Raw genomic sequence first — 18,698 nt, 5'->3', positions numbered from 1 at the left:
AATAATAATTGGATTTTTATCTGGTGTCTGACATCTGATCTGAGGGTTCAAGGGGACGACAGTGCCTCTATATTTCACTATATATATATATATATATATATATATATATATATATATATATATATATATATATATATATATATATATACTGTATATATTGCGGACACCAGTGGGTGCTCCAGCTCCCCAAACACCCAAAACAAACAGGCACAGATAAAAGTTAAAAGGCACAAAGAGTCTTTTATTGTGGAAACTCTCTCAAGCAAGTGTCTCCCATCACCACAGCCATAAGTACAGCTCGGCACAATAAACATAATCTTTGTCTTCCTTTCTCTCTCTGTCTTTCACTGCTCACTGCCTGCTCCACTCCTCCAGGCAAGCTTCATCCACCTTCCACATCACTTTAGCTTGTCCACATGAGGCAGGAAGCTCCTTTTATCTCTCACTAGGGTGTACTTCCCGTCTTTAGTAGACGTGGTCCGAAAATATTTCCTGGTGAGACTGAAACCCCATTAACACTAGAATCTCTTAAGCCTATGGAAAAAATCGTAATGCCAGGCCACCTTAAATTCCTTCGCACCTCTTCATCAGCATCTTTTGTTTTGTAAATATGTCAGTCAGCACAAGCAACCTGCTATCCCATTCCCCACCGGTGCAGCTGCAGTTGGACACAAAGTTCTCCCAACTCAAGTATCTTTATCTGGGTGTGAGGTGTCTGGAATTGTATAGGGTAAATAATATATTATTATTTGGAATGCATACAATTCATGTGTGTTCTGTGTCTACAACGATCTGGATAAATGTTGAATGACAGGAAATGCGAGGCAAGAAATGTTGAACACATAACTACTCAATACAAGGAAAGCTCAGACTTGAACCCACAACCTCTTGATTACAATGCAGCAGGTCTTAGTCTGCACCAGCCAAGCATACTTGTCAACTTTCTGTCGATTGACAATTTGGGCTTGGGTTTTTACTCATTGACAGCAACAAAATTGAATGATTTGAATTGAATGGTTTCTTTTTCTTTGGTTATAGTCTTGCACACTTGTTTCATTATACCTTTTGTAAAAGTGTTTATTTCATATTTGGACTAAAGTCTTCATAAATTATACACTTCACTTCAGCATTTTGTCATTATTACTATAACATGAAAAAAGTTTCTGTTTTAGTTATGTGTTCAACATTTAGTTTTAGTTATGTGTTCAACAAGTAGACTTTCTACTTAAAATCAGTAATTTCGTAACATCAGTTGCAGATCTTTAAGTGTCTTTTCTTTTATAGGACAGTGGGCGTGAAGAATTTTTATTTCATAATAATTTCACATAGTCTTATGATAGAATTAGGCATTTTGTGAGATTCCTTAAGATGAGTTTTTTCCATAATACAAGTACTTTATACCTTTCTGACAAACCACATTCTGTTATTTCATTCAGAGTCAGCAAATAAAAGATTCAATCAAGTGTATGATGAAGGTGGACCTTAAATATTTAATGATGAAAAAAGCACTTTTGTATTCTACTATCTCAGCTCACAAACTGTATGCACTTTTTACCGAGGGACTCATCGCCCATATTTTAAGGGTTGGAATAATCTACTTAATCTCATTCCCCAAGGTGGTGGTAGAATTTCATCTGTTTCAGTTTGCATATTTTTTCTTATATGTTGCCTACAATATCAAGGGAATGAAGTGAACAAACTTTTTGGATTATAAATGAGCTGAACTTTACATTTATAAACTTAATATAGAGTGCAATGAGTACGCAGGGTAGCCCATTAAGCATTGTTACCTCCTTGTGACGCCATTTAAATAGCAGACTGGCATGCCATTCCTTTTGAGTCCTTCCTTCCTGAGTCCATATGCTCATCTTAATTCAGTTCATTTAATGTCATTATAGCTTACATTACAATTAATTGCTTTACTTGTTAGTCACAGTTGGACAGGGACATTAATGCAGTGACATTACTATAAATAATAATAATTCTTTACATGTATATAGCATTTTTCTCACTACTCAAAGTGCTCTCCATGCAGGGAGGACCCGGGAAGTGAACCTACAATCTCCTTCATGCAAAGCAGCAGCACTACCACTGCGCCCCCTGTGTGGATGTACATGGTACAACAGCAGGCAAAGACCAATAAACATAATTAAAATAGACAACAGAAATAAATGTCAAAAGAAGACGCATTCAACTCCTCAAGATGACAAATGGTTGTAAGTTCATTAAAGCAGTGGTTAAGTTCATGGATGTTTTCTGGACACTTTGTTAATTAGAGCATTCTCCTAGGTGCCCAGTGGAAAAGTCCACATGAAAAACTTCATGCTAATGTTTTTTAAGCACTGTGTAGACTGAGAACCCGTTTTTTTCCCTCTGTGTTCTTTCTCAGCTCACTACCAGCATAGGCTTGCAGCTTCAAGACCACTTAAAAATATAAAATTCAATACAGAAAGTAGCACATTCAAAGCTGCAAATGGCCTTTCCCATTTAACTCAGGATGGATTTGGCAAAAAAAGAAAACAATTGTATTTTGCACATGGCAAAGTATGCATTTGCTATAGTATGGTAAAGCACTTTTGATAATGTTTTTCTTATACACATTTTTAAACTTTAAAATTTGGATCAGTTACTACACAGCAGCTTATATAGCAAGGTAATTCACACAACCTGATAGACATTTAATAAAGAGCTGCGCCATCTCACTTCCTCCCCTTTCATTGTCAGTTGAGTGATGTGACTGGGCAGCAGCTCTCAGCAGAGGCAAAGGTAAAACTTGTTGGCCAACAAAACCTGTCATCTAAACACCTTTGGTAGGATGTGTGTGTGTGTTTTTTTCAGCATATCACAGTCCTCACCCTCTTTATACACTTCTTTATTAAAGCAGTTTATGTGTGTTTTTCTCCTTTAATTCATCAGGTGCTTTCCATTTAATTGAGCTCCACAGACCAGGGGCCTCATGTATAAACGGTGCGTACGCACAGAAATGTTGCGTACGAACGTTTCCACGCTCAAATCGCGATGTATAAAACCTAAACTTGCCGTAAAGCCACGCACATTTCCACGGTAACTCATACCTTGGCGTACGCAATTTCTCCAATCGGTTTTGCAGACTGCCGGCACCCAGCGTCAAAGCAGTGCTACTGTTCCTGCGTGGTCACCCTTTCTTTCTTAGACCCACATTCCTGATGTGGCTTTATAAATACACTGAAACTAACTGCATATTGTTTATTAGTGTAATGCATCTGATTGTAATTAACCTGCAGCAATATAATGGTCCAGGGAATAGCCATAGTATTCCAAATACCTTAACTGCTTTAGCGTTGTAACTCTTACTGCATCTTCTTCTTCTTTCAGCTGCTCCCGTTAAGGGTTGCCACAGCAGATCATCTTTTTCCATATTACTCTCACTGCACCACTCGGAGTATTTATATCACTGTATCTGAGTGGGGAATCACAGCAGCAGCTGATCGGAAAGAGAAATAGTATACACCATGAAGCAGACGCTGCCTCAGCCACGGCAAACGCTTTAGAGACTTCCCAGTACGGACTTCACAGTTTAGAAAAGGTTTCATCCCAAGAACTCTAAACGCACTCAATCAGTCCATCAAGTGCTCCTTGTAGAACTGTTTACTTATAAGTACAATTACCTCACTGTAAACTTGCACTACAGTTATAATATTGCACAACCTGCGCCACTTTATAAAGCGCGTATTTACATATGATGACGGTATTCATTTTTAAGATGAAATGCAGCAAAATATGTTGATTATATTATACAGATAAAATTTTAACTTCATTTAAATAATCTGTATTGTTAATAATTAAACATGTGAGGACATGGTGCCACAGCGCTAGCTAGTTCAGGGATTGTTCCTGCATTGCGTTGTATTCTTGCTGGTGCTGATGCGACACTGGAAAGACAGACGGATAGAGTAATTAAACATGTACTACGAAGATATTTCAATGTTCCTTAAAAGTTTTGAAGAATCGGCGTTCTAAGCTTACAAATGGCTTCACGTCTATTACATATCTGATTGTGTGGCGATTGGGTATTTGGAGAAAGAAAAGTAAGGACAGGAATTGGAGGTTAGTACGTCTGAAAGAGACAGTACTGCTGTGATAAATTATTTCACTGAAGGTCGCGCATGGCGCAGGAAGCCTCTTGCGTGAGACATGAACAAGCACTGCGCCACAGTGTTCCAATGTTTAATAACATGTTTTCATTCCTATCATCATGAAAAAGATATCACGTATACATCTCAGTATTTTAATTATTCAGAGAGAACTGTAATATCGCGAATGTAATGGATTATGTGTCCTGTTGGAGAAAAAGAAAGCCCGTTTAAGAAGCAGGTAGTGATTCACACACAGAGCACAAAGAATTTATTAAATTGACATTGCACAGGCAACTTAGAAAAATGTCTTTTTAAATAGCAAATATTACATGTAGTAGATTACTAAAAGTCATTCAAACTTGATGTAAAATTCCAGTAAATCACAACTCTGCATTAGAGTCACATTCTGGACTACAAGCTAGAAACATTTCATTTTTTTAACAAATGATGGTTTTCATTCATCCATTTATGATCAAATTATGATCTACTGAACTCACCAGAGCCTATTCAGACAACATCTGGTGTAGGGAAGAAGTCGAAATCAGATATAAGAAATTAGCAATCAAAAGAGACAAATATCAAATATCATATAATTAAAAGGAAAAAAAAGGAATGTTCCTTCAGCAGTCCAGAGCATTTAGTCCCCCTTCAAAAAAAGCAAATGGCAGAAAACAAGGATAAGAAAACTTTTATGTTTACCAAAAATGGAGTCTGAACGGGGGTCTGGATGGTAAAGACCAAGCTGATCTCAAAACTATAATCCAGTGTGACAATAGGGGGCGCTGTCGCACCTCCAAACCCACAGACAACGCGTCCAGACACGTCTCCTCTATTATCAGGAGACCCTCATTTCTCTTTCGGGATCTCCTTTTTAATCTGGGGTTGTTTCACAGTCTGAGTCTATCTATGTGTAAGAGAGAGACCCTTTGCTGTTTGAACCCCTTTAGATTTGTAAATGATGTCTTCAGGATCACTTTGCTTCGGGTGGCAGCACTATCCCGCTGCTCCGGCTCGATCGATCCTTCCAACGGAGACTCGGTCATTACTCCAGAGTCTTTTGTAGGGCTCAAGGTTACTTGGCACCCGCTACTAATTAATCGCGGGCCCGTTTCACTCTGCGTCCCTGTTTCATGTACGGTACCGGTAAGCCTTACCTGTACCGCTGAATTAATCATCTCTGGAAGCTCCCGACCAAATCGCCGCAGGTATTCATCCAGCCTTTTAAAGGCGCTTCAGCCGCTGCTCCCAGCTCCTCCACGATCTTCTTAATTGTGGTTACGATCTGTAAGAAAATATGTATGGGCTGGAGTAGTTTTTCTAGCTCCTGCACATCCATATTATTATTTAAATCGGCTGGAGGTAGGCTCGAGCCATCATCAGCCCTACCTCCTGGCCGTGAGTCAATGAGCACGCCCGCTCCTGGCACGTGCTCTGTTGGGTTTCGCAATGGCGGCTGGGATTTGGAGTTCTCTATAGAGGTCCGCGGTGCCGTTTTCGGCTGACTGCTATCCGCCTGCTTTAATTTACCGATGACCGATCAGTCATTTCCCGGACCTCCTTACCTTTACATGGGGTGAGCGATGCCTCGCTCGCCTCCCCCTTCCCCTTCGGAAAGTCCAAGTCCGTCATTTCTTGGGCGAAGTAGAACGCAGCAGGACATGGAACTTCTCCTTCCCAGAAGTCCTCGGGGTAGGTCACGTGTCCCTTGCCAGCACACTGCATGCGGAAGTCCTCGATCGTATGATCGAGTGTGAGCACACTACCGTCTTCGAGATTATATCCTGCCTCCCGCAGAACCTCCGGATGATCTTCTACAAGGTATGAGCATGGGACAAAATGCATTACTTTAAATATATTCTCAATGTCTTCCCCGGCACATACCTTGTTTTGGTCGCCATCATCCGGAAGCTTTTCCCGATACGCGTAGCCACTCCGTGTCTCGTCCTGACCGCAGGCAATGTCGAGCACTTGACTTCCACTTGGGTTGCTGGTCTGTTTTGTCTTCTTCTTCCCCATGACGGTCTGTTGTATGGTTTGGCGATTTTCCTGTGTGTCATGACGCTGTCTTTTGGGTTTTTTGCACAGAAATTTTTTTTCTTATCAGGTTCTCTGCCAAACAGACGGCCAGAGAATCCTGCCAGCTATGCCACTGTGACAATAGGGGGCGCCGTAACACCTCCAAACCCACAGACAACGCGTCCAGACACCAGGTAAAAGTATCAGAAATAATTTTAATTTCTTCAATATTGTGCACAAAGCACCTCCACCTCCAAAATACTCAGTATAATAAATCAATAATCAATACAATAAATCCTCCTCTCCACCCAGCAGCTCTGTCGCACTTCCTCCAAACTCCGGCTCCATCTGCTGGGTTTCCCACAGTCCATTAAATAGTCATCGACCCGGAAGTGCTTCTGTCCATGTGATTCCATAGTACTTCCGGGTCAGATGGAAACTCTTTTTTTTCTTCAGCCCGGAAGTACTTAATTTCTTCTGTCTCCATGACTAGGGAGTACTTCCGAGCTATAAGGAAAATATAAATCCCTGTGCCTCCCTGTAGTGTCCCCTGGCGGCCCCCACAGTATCCAGCAGGGCTGTGAAGCTGAACTTCATTGTCCATGATGCCCTGCAGGAATTCGGGGCACCTCCATATTGCAGGGAAGACTACATCTAGCGCCCTGGGGATGTTGGCCGGGATAAACTGCCAGCCATCTCTCACACCAGCAAGCCCCCAGTTCACGCTGTTTAACACACTGAACGCCATTTTGTATTTGTGTTTACCTGTTTTACTGAATGTGACTTTTACTGCTATGCCATCTTCAAATGAGTTCAACTTCTGATATCATTTCAAATAAACACAATGTTTTTTAGGATTATTCTAATTGCTATAAACTTTGTCAATTTGATAGAGAATCTAATTTTCTTAAACCACCATTTTTGGGGCTCCTGTCTGAGTCAACTGTTTGAACACAACTCAGATGTCAAAGCTTTCTTGTCCACATCAAGGTTATTTGTTGATATGTTTGGTTACTGGGCTTAGCTTCACTGTGTTTCACAACGTGAATAACTGGAAAACTGTGCACAATAACATTATCAAACCCATTTATTCCAGATCAGGGTCATTGAGGCTTGAGTATTTGGTTCAAGGCAGGAATCAGCTCTGAATGAGGTGCCAGTCCCATCACGGGATGTATTTATGCACATTAGAACAATGTAGACAAGAATAGGCCATTCACCCCAATAAATCTCGCCAGTCTTATCCACTTAATTCCTCAAAAATAACATCAAGTCTAGCTTTGAAGGTCCCTAAAGTCCTACTGTCTACCTGCTGTCTGCCATACTTCTTGCTAACTTATTCCATGTGCCTATGGTTCTCTGTGTAAAGAAAAACTTCTTAATGTGTGTTCGAAATTGACCCTTAACAAGTTTCCAACTGTGCCCCTGTGTTCTTGTTGAACTCATTTCAAAGTAACAGTTTCGATCCACTGTACTAATTCCCTTTATAATTTTATACACTTCAGTCATGTTTCCTCTTAATCTTGTTCTGCTTAAACTGAAAAGGCTCAGCTCTTTTAATCTTCCTTTATAATTCATCCCCTGTAGCCCTCGAATCAGCCTAGTCGCTCTTCTCTGGACCTTTTCTAGCACTGCTATGTCCTTTTAGAAGCCTGGAGACCAAAACTACACACAGTACCCCAGATGAAGCCACACCAGTGTATTATAAAGGTTCAGCATAACCTCCTTGGACGTACTCCACACATCCGAGTGCTATATAACCTAACATTCTGTTAGCCTTCTTAATGGCTTCTGAACACTATCTGGAAGTTGATAGTGATAGAGTCCATTACAACTACTGTCATTCTCATAAGGTGTACTCTCGATTTTCAGTCCTCCCTTTGTGTATTCAAACCTAATATTTTTACTTCCTATGTGAAATACTTTACATTTACTGACATTAAATATCATCTGCCACAAATCTACCCAAACCTGTGTGCTATCCATGATCCTTTGTAATGATTCAACAGATTCCAGATTATCTGCCAATCCACCTATCTTGGTGTCATCTGCAGATGTATACATATGGTCATACTACATATACTACATCTATTTAAACATATCGTCCACACTTCAGTCCTCAGCTAAACTAAAATGTTCATCTTTAGGATGAACGAAAACCCTGAGAACCCAGAAAAAAATGATCAGCTATGGGGTGAATGTGTAAACTCCACACAAGTAAGGGCCAGTCTGGGATTGAAATCCACAACTCAGGTACTGTAAGGCAGCAGTGCTCCCCAGCACACCACTGTGCAATCCACAGTGTAAAAAGGTATAAACTGAATAAAAATAAATCTGTATAGGTGAAACACTGGCACAATGCTTACCCCTTCAGTGATCAGTGAGTCTGCACATCATCTAAGTGTGCTCCATTTAGAGACTTTGGGATTCGCTGTAAGAAATACAAACATGGGATACGAAAGCTTTTCATACTTTTTCATGAGTGTTGTTGAGTTTATACAGGGTGGCACAAAGAAACAGAAAATTTTGGAACTAGATGTTGGCAACCCTGGGGCGTCAGCAGTTGTTTGGGACCAATGCGACCTCATTTAGAACACCTTGCCATTAGTTATAATGGAGCAGTGGAGTGGTGCGCAACAAGCATTTGCTGTGAAAGCCTTTTATAAGAATGGTGATAGTGTGACTGCTGAGCAAATGAAATTTTGGCGTCATTACCAGTTAGGACGTCATGATCGTGTTCCATCTGCTCATACGACATGGGCGTCTAATTTCAAAGAAATGGGTTAGCCTTAAAAAAAAGTCCCCAGGTGGAGCCACTTCGCATACTGCCCAACAATTGATGGCAGCGATTGTTTGGAAGGTGTGTCATTTCACGCAACGGTGACATTCCATGGCCTCCGAGATCCCCATGTAGCAGTCCAGTGCCGCTAAGATTCACACCGTCAGTATGATGGTGATTTATTTATATTTTGTAGAGGAGATCCCTGGGACGCTCCCAGCCTTGGCCCGCACACTCTCAGAAACAGAGACAAAATAAAGCACACTGGGAACTAACAACAATTAAGAATATAATGAAATTAAATAATATAAATGAAAACAATAATACCACCCCTGTACCCCTACGGCGATATTACATTAAACATATAAACACAAACAACTCCACACAACAGTCCATGGAAACAACACCAGATGCAATGAAGGATGACGAATGTGAGTCCAGAGATCTGCACGCTGAAAGGGAGTGAAAAAACAGTCCTACCGCTAGACACTGTAAGGGTGAAGACGGATGGATGGTGCAAGAGCGCTCCTTTTATTACAGGGAAGCCAATGAATCCACTATCAGTCGTCAGCACATAGGTTGACAGAAGACAATCCAGACCCCAACAACGACATAATCCAGGGCACAAAGACTAATTACGACTTAATCAACAGGAAGCAGTCCGACAGGTAAACGGAACACAAAATACAACAACAAAAAAACACCTTTTTTTCTCTTTGGACACCTGACCTCCTTTTAAGCCCCTCTGGCCACCTTTGACTCCAACAGCCCCTGCAGGGACTGCTGGGAGATGCGATTTTAACTAATAGTAGCACTGCTACACCCTGATCTCACTGTTTGTAAATTTTTTCTTTGGGGACATCTTAAAAAACCAAGTGTACCGCACACATCCTGCAACCATTGCTGAACTAAAAGGGAGGATTGAAGAGGAAACTGCTGGCATTCCTCTTAACATGTTATGTCGCGCAAGGCAAAATTTCCACAACAGGCTGTGTACAGAGAAATGGACAACACATTCATGATGTTTTCTTCAAAACATAAAATGAATTTTGAATGAATATTGATGACCATCATTAATTGCATATCCTGTACAATACTTTTCATCATTAAATGTATTTTGTAATGTGTGTATTCAGGTATTGAATATCAATTGAAAATTTCCCATTTTCCTGCGCCACCCTGTATTTTCTAAAGAAACATATCCTAAATATTTTTAAAGCGTTTACAGTAAAAGTTGATCTAATGTGCCCACTGATCGAGTACTATGAATGCATGATATTTGCAGACATCTTTCAATTGCTTCCCACCCATATTTGCTTTTGCTTTGGTTACCTTTAAGCAGCAGTTCTCAGACTTAGTCCCCAGACCAAATGTGGCAGCAGGTTTTTGTTCCAACCATCTGTTTTGAATTGGACCCGTAGTCTACTTGAGCAAGCTGCTGTTTCACAGATTCTGTATTTTGGCACAAACATAGAATGACAAAACCAAACTTGGTAAATTGTTCTTTGAATGTATCAAGAATTTATGTATATTACATCGGGATGATTTAGTGTTTTTACTTGGTTTTTAAAATTTTGATTATCATCATGATTTTCGTTCTGGTTTTTTTTTTACATGTGTTCTGCTTATTTAATAAATTCTGTTCTTATAAGCACTCTAGAGGGTCTAACACTAAAGTAGCTGCCCAGGCGTCTGCTCTGCTTATGATTAATTGTTATTGTCAGGAAACAAATACTGGAGCAAATTACACAGAAAAGTGCAAATTAATAAGAAAATAACGCAATAGTGTGAAACATTTAAAGCTATAGCAAAAATATAAATATTTCCAAATGTCTTAACGTAAAAATCACACTGCTGTACTTTTTCTGTCTCTTTACATACATGTTGCAAAGTTCATTCATTCACTCACTCATCAACATAAACACTATTTTTCATTTAGTTAAAAAGCTGAAATTTGGCAGGATGGTACATCTAGGGCAGTAAGTAACTGCAAAAAAAGAACATATCGATATATCAATACTTAGGCGTAAACCACCCCCACCCCCCCAGTAGAGAAAAACGAAAGACCTCAAAATCTCAAAAATGCATTTAGTGATTTAATTTAAATTTGGTGACATTATAGAAAAAAGAAAATTAGCCAACTGTTGTTATTTTATTTGTCAGTATTTTTTGATAACAATGCTGTGCTATTGTCAAGCCATGTGTGCTTTTTTAGTTTGAGCACCGGGGCTGTAATCGTGCAGAGCAATAGGGTAGCAAATGAAGGCCGCTACCAGAAGCAAAGTGGAGACACCAAAGGTTGGCAAAACTCAAAGAAGATATGCTTAACAAGTCGTGTGCTTTTGTACAAGCAGCAGTCTCTACGCTGTTGGCTTCTTCTTTTTGTTGTGATGCAGTATAAAATACATATAAACTCGGGAAGGGCTGTCACATTTCAGTTGTTGATTGTGCTTACATACATATACTTCAAAGAATAGGTTGGTTGAGATACATGCAGTATTGTGAGGAACTGCGATGTGCCGCTACACTCTAGTTCACAAAGCAGAAACACTGAAGTGACAGTACAGCATGCCAGCCCACTTGAAGCTCTGAGTTAAACACAAAACATGCCTCAGTAAGTTTATACGGAGGTGAACATTGTACATACTTCACCACATTATTTTCTTTCACCTGTTCTTTCTGTTCAGTACTTTAAACATTCAATTCATTGAATACGTTGTGTAAATGTACAGCCTGCAAACGTCAATGCTGTAATAGTAGCTTAAATTATATCACAATTAAGTGTATATTGTTGTTGATGTAAACCCTCCAAAACTTTGTAGCAGTACAAAATTACTGATGCCTTATGTCAGTTAATAATCTGATACAAGTTACCAGTTTTTCAGCATCTGCTACAAGGTGAAATTATATTTATACCTAAAATTCCCATAATTCCTAATTACCCATTTGAATTAAAAAGCATGCAGTTTTCTATAAAGCTGTGTTTTCCACTGACCATCACCAAAAACAAAGGTCAATCACTGGAAAAAGCAGGAGCTATGGCAAATATGTGTTATTCTTGGGCAATTATAGCATATTTAAGAGTAAGGAGAACGGATGAACTAATAATATTAGTAAAAAAACGAATAAATAAATAACATATACAGAAAAATACTCAGTTAATTACTTAATACCTTTGATTTGTCCGATTAACTGACCACCCAAGGCACAGTGTCTTAGGAAATCCATGTCAAGACGCAGTGGTAGCGCTTCAGATTTGTGGTAAGAAGATTGTGGGTTCGCTACTCTTGTTCTCCCTTCATGGACAGCACTTTGAGTAGTGGGAAAAGCGCTATATAAATATAAAGAATTGTTATTATTATTATTAATTCTGAAGAGAAAAAAAAATGACCATCTAATGAAATGAGATCACCTATAGGCAAAATAGCTGAGTAACAGTGAAACTGATGGGGATTTGAAGGCCACTGGCTTTAAGCATTATTAATGTATTTTAAAATTTCAAAATTACTTTCACAACAAAACTAAACATTGAAAAAACATTAAAACTCCCTAGACAGACATAACATTGTTTATGACATTTCAAAGTGGTTATTCCCACTACTGGCAAATATGAATAAAATAGCATTAAAACCTGGCCAGTCATTTTTTAGTAGGCCATTATGCAGGATAATCCAATAGTAAAGCCTTTATTGATTGTCTCCTCAGCATAAGTCACTTGACAGCTTTTGTTCTCCTCAGCTGGGATCCGAGATTGAATTATCGCTTTGCTTGTGCAGTCTGACCATTTTTAATCACTCCTATACATGATGACTAATGAAGAAAACAGTGATGTGCATATCAGTTATTTTATTTACACACTTTTATTTTGAGGCATTTTGTCTCAATCCACGAGCTTCTTTCATGGTTAGTTCAGTACAAGGCCATAGAATGAACTTCAGTTTTAAATGTAAATATGGGTTGTGAACTTGATAGACAAGAAATGCGTCTGTTTTACTAATCTATGGCTACTGCTGTTTGCTGTGAGGAATTATAAATAGAAAAAAGTAAAGTTCACAACAAGAAATTACTTCCCCATTGTCAGTGTTTAAAGCTAAGAATATACAGTAAGTACTTCTGTATTGTTCAGACCTCTGCGTCCACGGCAGACACTTATGCTTCTGGTCTGTTGAAAAACTGAAGCAGGGCTTCCAAGTCCGAACTCAGGTTCGCGTCCCTACTGCCCATAGCTTCTGTAGGGCTCCCCATCTGAGCCTCACCATTTCTTGCTGCCTTCCCAGACTTATGCAGGGAGTTGCACCATTCAGCACTGCCTCACCCCAGCTCCAAACAGCTCAGTCAGAGTTATTCCCTTCATCACGCCCTGAGTGTCGGCCACACTCTCCCCCGGGGGCTCTCCGCACAGCTGCCTGCTTCCTCTCCTGCTCTCTCGCACTGGCATTCTCCCATCTTCCTGTCTGTTTCTCTGTCTTCTCTCTTTTAACCTCCTTTCATTTTTCTTAGTGATTCTCCTCTCGATCCTTGTGCCGGCTCCCCCTTATATGCCTCAATGGGTGTTGCATCTCAATCTCGTACCGTAAGAAGCCAATGAAGCAATTGAGAGAGACTGCCCCCTCACGTGCAGGTGCGTCTCGCTTCAATTACCTCATCGACCTCCTGCATCTGTGTGAGCACACAAACCAACGGAAATCAAGCTGGTGCAATGATGCAAAACTAGCAAATAATAATTACCAGAACAACTATTCAGAAGACAGCAAAGCCTAAACTCAAGAGAACAATAAAAGAGCAGACCACCACAAGGTAATGTCGCCACAGGTGCTTAAGGTAGCCATCATGTACCATGTATCATTTTATTTGTAATAAATAAAACACGGTGAATATCATCCAAAGTTAATTGATAAAACTAAGATAAGGACCAAGGAATAGATGATCAATAATTAAGAATTAACAGAAATTAAACGAAAAAATTGAGCTTAAAATAAAAACACAACAGAAAGGGGGCGTGTTACAAAATCCAAGGGTGTGAGTAGTCAATCTGCGATCTGTGAGTGACCGTGTTTGCACGTGTGTGTGATTGAGCCTAGTGGGTGGCCTGTGTGGTACAAATTAAATTGGAAATATATTAAAGAAGGAAATCTTGTCCTTAACCAGGACCTCTTTCAGTCAGCAACCAGGCATTGCTGTCTTTTATTTTCTCTTCAACAAACGCTGAAAATTGGGCATCCTCTTGCAGCAGCCTACTAATAGACAGAGGTTGTCAGCAAATGGTCACAGAACAAAGACAGCAGCTCATACTTACTGATAACTGAATTTTCATAATAGCACTGAATTAATCCTAACATTTACTCATATTGGTTCATTGGCTTACACCATCTGATTATTTACTCTGATTGGCTAAAAGACATGTTTTCAGCAGAGAGCATAGCCAACTTGATTACCCAAAACAGAAGTCTCGTTGTACTGCATTCTTTTCCTTAAATTTCCCTTCAATTCAGCTCTTTTAAAGAAAACTGAATACATGACAACTGACAAGTCTTACTGTGCACGTGACACTTAGTCACTTCTTAAACCTCCTAGAGCATTTATCTGTTTACCCAACCTTTGCATTAGTCTCTTCTTACTATTTTTAATACAAATGCTATATATTTATTTTTATGTGTACTGCATTCAGAACACTTCATTTACAAAAAGCTATGTTACCCTTTGATGATTCCCTTTATTCTCTCACAGTTGCCACCCTGCCTTGACCTCCAATCCCCCAAGACCCTGAATTGAATTACAGTAGTTTTGAGAAGGTTTTGTTTCCCAACCAGTAATAGTGTTTATTGTGAAGGTTTGCCAACATACTATTTGAAGTGAATTTGCCACAGTGTCACCTCAGTGTTCTCATTTTGTTTTTACTTGAAAGTTGAAAGTGTCACTGTGTGTCTCATTTCATTTTTTAATGTGGACAAAAGTACAAAATGTAAGCAATTTTCAATTAAGTATATCATAGCAACAAAAAGATTTTTATCTTTAGAAGAAAAGGCACAAATGCATCTAATATGCCAAATATTTTGTAAAAAATATGCAGAATTAATGAAGAACAATGCTGTTTGGGTATACTTTATATTCTCAAACATATCACACTAGGGCCATTGGTCACAACATTACACCAAAGTGTAGAGCATGATTGCTATAACTCCAACATGGAATGAACTACAGAGCAGTTTTGGTGAGAGGGAACCTCATACTTTCTTAACTGTGGCACTGCATAACTCAGCACTAAACTTGAAAAAATGTAAAAAGACCATTCATTCCTTAGCTGAACATTTCAGCGTGGTGTCTTTGATGACTTTGTCTCAGATAATAAAATGACCTCAAGTCCTGTTTAATTGACGGGATGATTATATCAATGACTTTAGACTACCTGACTTAGTGAGGACGATGAAGTGCTTAGTAGCAAATAAACATGACAGCTGCTTTTAGACTCATGTGCCTTGTATCAGCTGTTAGTTTCTGTTTGTGTGAATGAAACAGTTAAATTCCTTCAATTGTTGCCCATAGCTTATAGTCAAGTAGTGTTTCTCTGGGCTCTTTCCAGCTCTGTTATCTCCTACTTCCCCTCCTAATATGGAGGCCACAACAGCATGCTGTATTCCAGCTGTGTGTGTGATAACAGTCGCCCCCCTTGGCTTAGGCTTAGCACAGCACGCCATATCACTTGGTGTTTCTGTACAGACTCCAGCAGAGGGTCTCCTAGGACTCCAACATCTGTCTCTTAAGGCATACTTTGCACTTCCACATCCCTAGCTGTGTAATTATATTTCATGTTATGAATGTCCTACACATAAAATGTAACATTTATTTACATTTAACACAAATTGTCGGATATACATATGGCCATTGCAGAATTTTATTTTCTAGATAAGGTCAATGATATCTGCAAATCCATCAAGTGTATTATGTTCTGTAATTTTAACTACTATGTTAATTATATTTTATTGAAATCATTTATATAAATTAAAAAGAGCAGAAGCTCTGATTCAACTACAACTCAACAATTAACCTGACATAATTCAAAGATTCTTGTACTGTTGCCTCTTTTGTTTACCCCCAGAAAAGTAAGTAAAAATCTTTGACTGTTTTTTCAACAACAAAAAATGTTATTATGTGTAACAGAAACACGTAAATGCCAAAACGTCAACATAAATACATTATGAAAGGCATATCCAGTGTCCCCTGCTGTACTAATGTAGAATCAGCATATGACCTTCATGTGATATGTTTTGATACAGTCACAGTCAGTGATGTGCCCCTTCTGTTATAATAGGCTAGCTCAGGGGTGGGCAGATTCAGTCCTGGAGGGCCGCAGTGGCTGCAGGTTTTTACTCCAACCCAGTTGCTTACTAAGAAGCGCTTATTGCTCAAGTAACACTTCAGCTTCACTTTAGTTGTCTCGCTCGTTAAGATTTTGAACCCTTATTGCTTATTTTAGTCTTAAACAGCTGTATTCTTGGTTTTTAATTGCTCCTAATTAGCAATACCATGCAAATGACAAAAGAGACCAGCATTTCTCCATTTAGCTTGTTTTCATTTACACCTGGGTGTATTTATCATGCACTATTTGGTTTAATTAAATACTTGGAAGGAAAGTGAAGAGAAAAAAGTGAAGCACTGAGAATTACTCATCTGTTTTAGACTTCAAATCATTTGGATGATATCCTTAGAAAGAAAAATAAATCTAGGATATGAGAATGACCTGACATGGCAGAGTTAAAGCACTAACAAGCCATGCAATTAAATAATTGACAAGGATTAGTTTTTAATTAAGCAACTGGGTTGGAACAAAAACCTGCAACCACTGCGGCCCTCCAGGACTGAATCTGCCCACCCCTGGGCTAGCTGAGTGCATCCACATTTCCCCGGATACCAACATTGACAGTTGCTGCATTGTAAATAGTGCTTAGAGGGCTAACGTCATTTTTTTGTCCTTCTACTTGATCGCAATCATTTTGCCATATCATGTCGATTCAATCATGCAGTACCGTATACATCAGTTTCACTATCTATGTCAATGTCAGATTCTCATCACTAATTGTCATCACTTATCACTTGATTCCATTAATTGTTCAGTTTCAGTTTGTCCTAAAACTGGCTTTACAGCATTTTGTTTACATATCTTTGTGCTTTGGTTGAAGGCTCCGCCCCACTCATGAATCGTTATCATGTTACCTTAGAGTGGCAAAACACATACAAATAATTTGGCTTTTTTGCAGCATAATGGTGTTTCATCCCCTAGGTAGCAGCAGAATAAAGTCCTGTGAGTTATTTGGGCTTAACATTGTAAAGTGGATCATTACGGATCCCTCCAGGTTGACTTGGGGTTAACTGTAATTACTCAGAATTCCAAGCCCGAGTCACACTTGGGATCAGTGCTGTGGAGGTTAATACCTTTTTGGTTCTGCCTGCACACTGCCGTTTTGTGGTGAAATAATTTTCAAAACATTCTAGCCACAATGAAAGATTTAATATACTGTATTATTTAAATAAAGTGATAAAACAAAAAAAAATTAAAAGATATAAAAAGTAGAACGTCTAAATAAAAAATAAAGTACAAAAAAAGTAAAAATGTAGAATTCAAAATATACTAAAAAGTTCTAAAATGAAAAATTTAAAAGTAAAGAAGTAAGGACCAATCAGAAAACTGCAAATATTAAATATATAAAAAGAAATCTAATGATTTAAAAAAAAACTATTTTGTCACCATACAATGCCCACAAAGGTGCAGGGGGCATTCAAAGCAAATTGAAAACTTAGTGGAGAAGTGTAAGTCAGTAACTCCGCATCATACGAGCGTGTAGTCTAAACCAATCTGCACAAGGTGCCCTCAGTCATACAAATATGCCCCCTCAAGTCACTCGTCAATCCTGTAGTGTCACTTGTCCCAGTGACTTTCTAGCGTAGCAGCATTAATGACTGACACAGCAGTGCATACAACATTCAGGCATCTAAATCAGGACAAAAAAAACTAAGGCTATGCCTAGAGTTTAGTGCATATTGCATGTTCAGGTGATACCTCAATGTGTAATGCATTTGTGAAAGTGGTCAGTTTGTTTTGAATTGCTCTTTATATAAAGGAATATTTATTTAGTTTATTAAAGTGGAGTCAATGCAAGGCGAAATGAGTTAAAGTGCTTGGGGATCATCTGGTGCCAAACAGAAGGCCGTCCATCACACTCACACATACAATCATGTCGACTCAGTTTAGAGTTGCGTAGAGTTGTGTTCGAGTTCAGCCCTGTGGTGGACTTTCCAGTGCTGTTTTCTGCCTTGCACCCAGTGCTACCATGACCATGAACTGGATTAAGCAGGTTGCAGATGATTCTATATCATGTTATAACTTAAAAATAACTGTATCTTTTATATGTTTCCTTTTATAGGAAGATCTTTCAGTTACTGCTCCTAAACACATTATAGCTCGGGCGATGGCAAAAGGAATTTTAGATGGTATCAGCCCTCCAAAATCACCAAAGAAAGACAGAAGAAAATCGAAGTCAACAGTACGGTTAAACTTCTCCAGCACCGGGACCCAAGCCAAAATTGCAGAGTTTATAAACCAAGAATGTAAAGAAGGAACAAACAGCCGAGTGCACAACAATACTGGTGGCAACAATTTTCATCGTGCACAATTAAACTCTAATATGGCCAGTTCCTCCCGGAGACTACCGGGTCCATCTTTGACGAGTCCCCGGCGGAGCTTTAATAAAGGTGCCAGCATTATTCAGCCTGTGCCAGCGAGACCCAGAAAA

General features: G+C 39.2%; 1 protein-coding gene across 1 annotated transcript in view; it reads left to right on the top strand.

Annotated features, from left to right (window-relative positions):
- Window positions 1-18,468, top strand: part of LOC114652646 (putative methyltransferase NSUN7) — a 203,939-nt gene extending 185,471 nt beyond the window's left edge. The window contains exon 12 of the mRNA XM_028802998.2: window positions 18,330-18,468. The gene's annotated coding sequence lies outside the window, so the exon portion shown is untranslated. The remainder of the gene's footprint in view (window positions 1-18,329) is intronic.
- Window positions 18,469-18,698: the final 230 nt, after the last annotated feature.

Source organism: Erpetoichthys calabaricus, chromosome 5, assembly GCF_900747795.2.
Source record: "Erpetoichthys calabaricus chromosome 5, fErpCal1.3, whole genome shotgun sequence".
In the NCBI taxonomy this organism is placed as follows: Eukaryota; Metazoa; Chordata; class Cladistia; order Polypteriformes; family Polypteridae; genus Erpetoichthys; species Erpetoichthys calabaricus.
This window is presented reverse-complemented; position numbering and strand designations above follow the sequence as displayed.